Here is a 5,674-nt window from a genome sequence, read left to right as displayed (position 1 = left end):
ACAGATATTGTCTCTCTCAGATTCCTCTCAGAAAGCTGCAGCAAGCAGCTGCCGTGGTGCCTTGCCCTCTGCCAGATTCACAAGAAAGACCCTCCCAAGCATCCCGATGTCCGTGCATGCAATGCATCATGCCACGGGATGAAGCTTTCTAAAATCTGATGTAGAAGCTGATGGATTCATAAATCTGCCCGTGGATAAACTGATGAGCATTGTGGGGGTTCTATCAATTGGCAGGCCCTAGAATCACCCAGGAGACAAAACTAGATTTGACTTCAATGAGTTGGGAAGATCCATCACAAACAGGAAGTACAATTCTGATTCCGAAACAGAATAAAACGCTGAGAGTGAGCTGAGAACAGGCGTTCATCACTGCTTCTCTACAGCAGGTACAATGCAATGCGGCCAGCCACACCACACTCCAGACACAATCAATGCCTTCCCTGCTATGGTGGGCGTACCTCAAACCGTGAGCAAACACTTCCTCGAGTTGCTTTTGTGAGGCATTTAATCACACAATGAGAAGAGTAACTGAGAGAAGAGTTAGAGTTCTAATGCTTAGGGCCTTTCTATTTAAACATCGCTACCTCTTTAGGGCCCTCTCTCCACATTTGAGGCACCTGCTTCCTCCTTTCCCTTAGGCTATCTATCATTCACAGGAAGTCGATAAATTATTCCTTCTCATCCTCCTCGTTCTTGTCTTCCATTGCTGCTGCCTCTGCTGCTGCTGCTGCTGCTGCTGCTGCTGCTGCCTCTGCTGCCGCTGCTGCTGCTGCCTCTGCTGCTGCTGCTGCTGCCTCTGCTGCTGCTGCTGCTGCCGTTACTGCTGTTGCTTTATTAAAAGTCCCACAGGGGCTGACTGATAAGATAGTTCTTCAGATAAAAGCGCTTGCTGCAGTCCTCAGCAGAGCTCATCTCCAGAACCCACATGGTGAAAGGAGAGAACAATACTCCACGGCTCTTTGTTTGGTTTGATTTTTTAATTTTTCTTTGATCTCCATATGTATGTTACGACACATGCACTCACATATATACACGTACATGCAAGTGTGCACTCTCTCCCCACTCTCTCTCTCTCACATACATACATATAAATAAATAAATGTTTTTAAAATTCCAAAAAACTTAAAAAGATCTTAAATTAATGTCTTATCCTGTAATAACAGAACTTAGAAGAATGAGGCAGGTGGATTGCCATGAGTTCAAGGCCAGTCAGAGTGACATAGCAAGACTCTACTTTGGAAAATTAAAAACAGAAAAAACAAAACTCACCAATTTGTCAATTACTATTTTTGTATTTATGTATCAATAATCAAGTCAAACAAATACAGGTTTTCTGTACCTCTAACAGAAATGGCCAATTTTTAGGTTTTTCTGGTAATTGGTAATTGCAGATTTTCTCTTATCTTTCTGATTTGGTATGTCTAAGAACAGAAACCTGATTGCCCGGGTCTATTTTGGCAGAATCAAAAAAAAAAATCCTGGTGAGAAGAAATTGGACCCTTCTGTGCTCTGCCCAAGAAATAACCATGACAAACATGCTATCTCCCATTGCCAGAGATGCTTGAACCACAAACCAGGAAATCTGTTGGCTTGCCACTCCCTGTCCTGAGTCCCCCTTCTGAAGATCTTTTGTTCCAACGTCTAGAAATCATCTGACTCATGCCCTCTGGACTCAAAAACTGGATAAATAATCTGTTCTAGCCACTAACCTTGGTGTGTGTGTGTGTATGTGTGTGTGTGTGTGTGTCCATAGAAACATCCCTCCCAAGCATCTTGACTGCTAGCACCATGAAGCACTCAGCATTGGTGGATTCCCTGCACCCACTTGGGAAACCATCTGCTGAATGAGACACTGTTATTCAGGTATCCAGCTGCCAGGAGTTGATTTAATAGGAAGAGCAAGGTGCTTACATTTGACCTTTTCTACCTACTCATCTTTATTCTGACCTTTGCTTTTTCCCCTTTAAGGATCTCACATCATATAACAATTAACCTAAAGCTTTCTCACTTTCTCTTTGCAAATACCGACTCAGCTCTTTCTGTTAGTTTCGATTTTTATTGCGTGTTTTTATTTATTCCTATACCTGTGTGCATGTGAGCGAAGGCATGATTGTCATAAACTATCATGGGAAGGTCAAAGGACAACTTTCAGGAATTAGTTCTCTCCTTCCACTAAGTAGGTCCAAGGATCCAACTTAGGCCATCAGTCTTGGCAGCAACCACTTTACCTAAGGAGTCATCTTGCTGCCTATTTTTGTTGACGTTTCCTTTTAAAATAAGGTCCTGTGTAGCCTGCCTACCAGAAGATGACCTTGAACTCCTGAACTCCCGCCTGCCTCCGCACACCAGGTTTGTAAGACCTGTGCTTAGCTGCCATCCCAGCTCCAACTTAGTTTTTGACATATACAACTTTTTGGAAGGGAGAGAGAAAGTTTCAAGGAAAGGGGTGTCAGGTAGTGGTGAAGAGTTCCAGAATCTATTATCCTAAAACATGTGTCCTTTGTATATGGATTAGTTTGTGCTAAAACTAATTAAGAATGCTCATGTGGGAAAAAAAAGTCACCCTATAGTTGACCCCTGAACATGATGAACTCTCTTGGCCTCTCTGCCTTGTTTGGGTCACCTAGGAGACCCCATCTAGGCATCAATACCATGCTGTTTGAATACTTTAGGCACCAGAATTACAGACAAATGTGCCACATTGTTTTATAAAGTAACCTTGGGTATCTGTTATATCGATTGAAAATGGACCAAGAGGTGGGCATGATAGAATTCGCCTATAATCTCAGCACTTAGGAAGTGGAGGCAGGAATATTTTGAGTTCAAGACCATTCTGACTGTGGCCAGGTGGTGGTGGTGGCGCACTCAGGAGGCAGAGGCAGAGGCAGGTGGATCTCTGTGAGTTCAAGACCAGCCTGCTCTACAAGAGCAAGTTCCAGGAGTGTCTCCAAAGCTACAGAGAAACCCTATATCAAAAAACCAAAAAAAAAAAGAGAGAAGATCATTGCTACATGACAAAGAAGAAAAGAAGAAAATAGACCAAGATAATATATAATTCTTAATCATTCTTAATAATCTAGCCACTGCCTCTTTGAATGTCTTTTTTTCATAAAGGCTTCGGATGTGGGGAGTCCTTCTGTATATGTGTTGCTTTTATTGGTTAATGAATAAAGAAACTGTCTTAAGGCCGCTGCCCCGCCCGTGGCCGAGCAGCTAGGTGGTGCCCCCCTTCCCCACGGCCCGTGCCCTGCATGGGGCCATGCTCCTGCTCCTTCTGGCCACCTCGCAAGGACAGGAACAGGACCAGACCACCGACTGGAGGGCCACCCTCAAGACCATCCACAACGGCATCCACAAGATCGACACATACCTCAACGCCACGCTCAACCTGCTAGGCGGCGAGGACGGGCTCTGCCAGTACAACAGATCGAAGCCTCTTCCACTCTACGGATATAAACCGTCCCACCAAATGGATGTGGCTCTCCATTGTTTGGTGTTCATCTGAACATTGGCATCCCATCCCTGACAAAGTGCTACGAGACCTGTGGGAAAAGCAAGAACGACTGTGACGAGTTCCAATACTGCCTCTCCAAGATCTGCCGGGTGCAGAAGACTCTAGGGCTTGCTCAGAGCGTCCAGGCATGTGAAACAACGGTGAAACTCCTGTTTGACAGCGCCATACATTTGGACTGCAAGCCATACCTGGACAGCCAGCGAGCCGCATGTTGGTGCTGTTATGAAAAAAAAAAAAAAAAAAAAGATCTGTAAGGAAGCCCCTGAAGCTGGTGTGCAGACAAGAATGAAGGACAGTCAAAGAACATGCATTCACCTCCTGAAACCACCTTATTTTTGGAAGAGGTCATTGTAAGACCTTCCTTGACTGTGTTTTGATTTTAAAACCTCACAGTGAAAAGGAGTTTAGGGTAGGAAGAAGTAGAAGAGCATGCTCAGGACTGGGAGTAAGTAGAGAGAACAGCATGCTTGCCTTCATGGACCTCACTGTCTCAGTGGCTCCCCCAAAACGGCAAGAAAAGCTTGAAGACTGTGTGATTTGGTTTTCATAGCTGTACTTAACATTAAAAATGAGAGAAAATGGGGGGAGGGGGAGGACTAAACTGAATGCTGGGAGAAAGAAGGTGGAGTTAGAGTAAAGCCATGTAGCCCTGCCAGAGACAGATGCCAGATGGAACCTTGCTGGTAAGCCATGCCACATGGCGATTTACAGATTAATAGAGATGGGTTAAATTAATATATAACAGCAAGCCAACAAGGAGCTAGAGCTAATAGGCCAAGCAGTGATTTAATTAATACAGTTTCTGTGTGGTTATTTCAGCAGTCTGGGCCAGGGAACAAACAAGTGGCCTCCTACTAAAAATTGGTGCCCAACATAAGGCTAGCTAAATCCACATAAAACCTGAAAAAGCTTGAAAAAAAATTTAAACACCAAAAAAAAAAAAAAGCAGAGTTAAGCATGGCTTTTCGGGTGGGCTCTGTTTGCGAGAAGCAAGCAGAGGCACAATTCTTTTAAGAGAAGGCTTCCTGACTCAGTGATAGCAATAAAAAGTGTGTGGCTTCTTTAGCCTTCTGAGTACATAATTAAAATATCTTTTCTATTGTCTGATTTTTGTCCATTTAATTTGCAGAGTTCCAAGAAAAGAACCTAAGAGAGTGTCCCGGCTACTTTTATGTCTACTTGACATACATTAGAGTCATTTGAGGGAAAGAATTTCATTTAAGAAATGTGTCTTCATAAGATTGTACTATAGGCAGGCAAGCCTGTAGATCCTAGGTCATTATGTATGGGAATGATCTTGGGCTAGTGGTCCTGGGTTCCATAAGAAAGCAAGCAGAGTGAGCCATGAGGAGCAAGCCAATAAACAAGACCCCTCCATAGCCTCTGCATCAGCTCCTGCCTCCAGGGTTCTGCCCTGCAGGAGTTCCTGTCCTGACTTCCTAATGAATTATAATATGGAAGTATAAACCAAATAAACCTTTCCCTCCCCAAGTTGCTTTTGGTCATTGTGTTTATCACAACAATAAATACTCTAACTAAGAGAATAAAAGTAAATTTTTATCATCCTTTCTACCAAACCCAAATGCAAACTGAGGAATATCTTGAAGATGTAGCTGTCTACAAACAGCACTTATTTAGAAATAAACAATTGTGTTTTTGATCTTGGCCATTCTTACAGGTGTAAGATGGAATCTCAGAGTTGTTTTGATTTGTATTTCTCTGATGACTAAGGATGTTGAACATTTCCTTAAGTGTCTTTCAGCCATTTTAGATTCCTCTGTTTACAGTTCTCTGTTCAGGTCTGTACTCCATTTTTTTTTAATTAAATTATTTGTTCTTTTGATGACCAATTTCTTGAGTTCTTTGTATATTTTGGAGATCAGACCTCTGTCTGATGTGGGGTTAGTGAAGATCTTTTTCCATTCGGTAAGCTGTCATTTTGTCTTATTGACGGTGCCCTTTGCTTTACAGAAGGTTTTCAGTTTCAAGAGGTCCCATTTATTAATTGTTTCTCTCAATGTCTGTGCTGCTGGGGTTATATTTAGGAAGTGGTCACTTGTGCCAATGCATTCAAGTGTACTTCCCACTTTCTCTTCTTTAAGGTTCAGTGTGGCTGGCTTTATGTTGAGGTCTTTGATCTACTTGGACTTGAGTTTTGTG

General features: G+C 42.9%; 1 pseudogene; it reads left to right on the top strand.

Annotated features, from left to right (window-relative positions):
• Positions 1–858: 858 nt before the first annotated feature.
• LOC126489162 (group XIIA secretory phospholipase A2-like) lies at positions 859–5,272 on the top strand (annotated as a pseudogene).
• The last annotated feature ends 402 nt before the right edge of the window (positions 5,273–5,674 follow it).

Source organism: Alexandromys fortis, unplaced genomic scaffold (genome assembly GCF_014885135.2).
Source record: "Alexandromys fortis isolate MF-2015 unplaced genomic scaffold, M_Fortis_MF-2015_v1.1 scaffold_223, whole genome shotgun sequence".
In the NCBI taxonomy this organism is placed as follows: Eukaryota; Metazoa; Chordata; class Mammalia; order Rodentia; family Cricetidae; genus Alexandromys; species Alexandromys fortis.
This window is presented reverse-complemented; position numbering and strand designations above follow the sequence as displayed.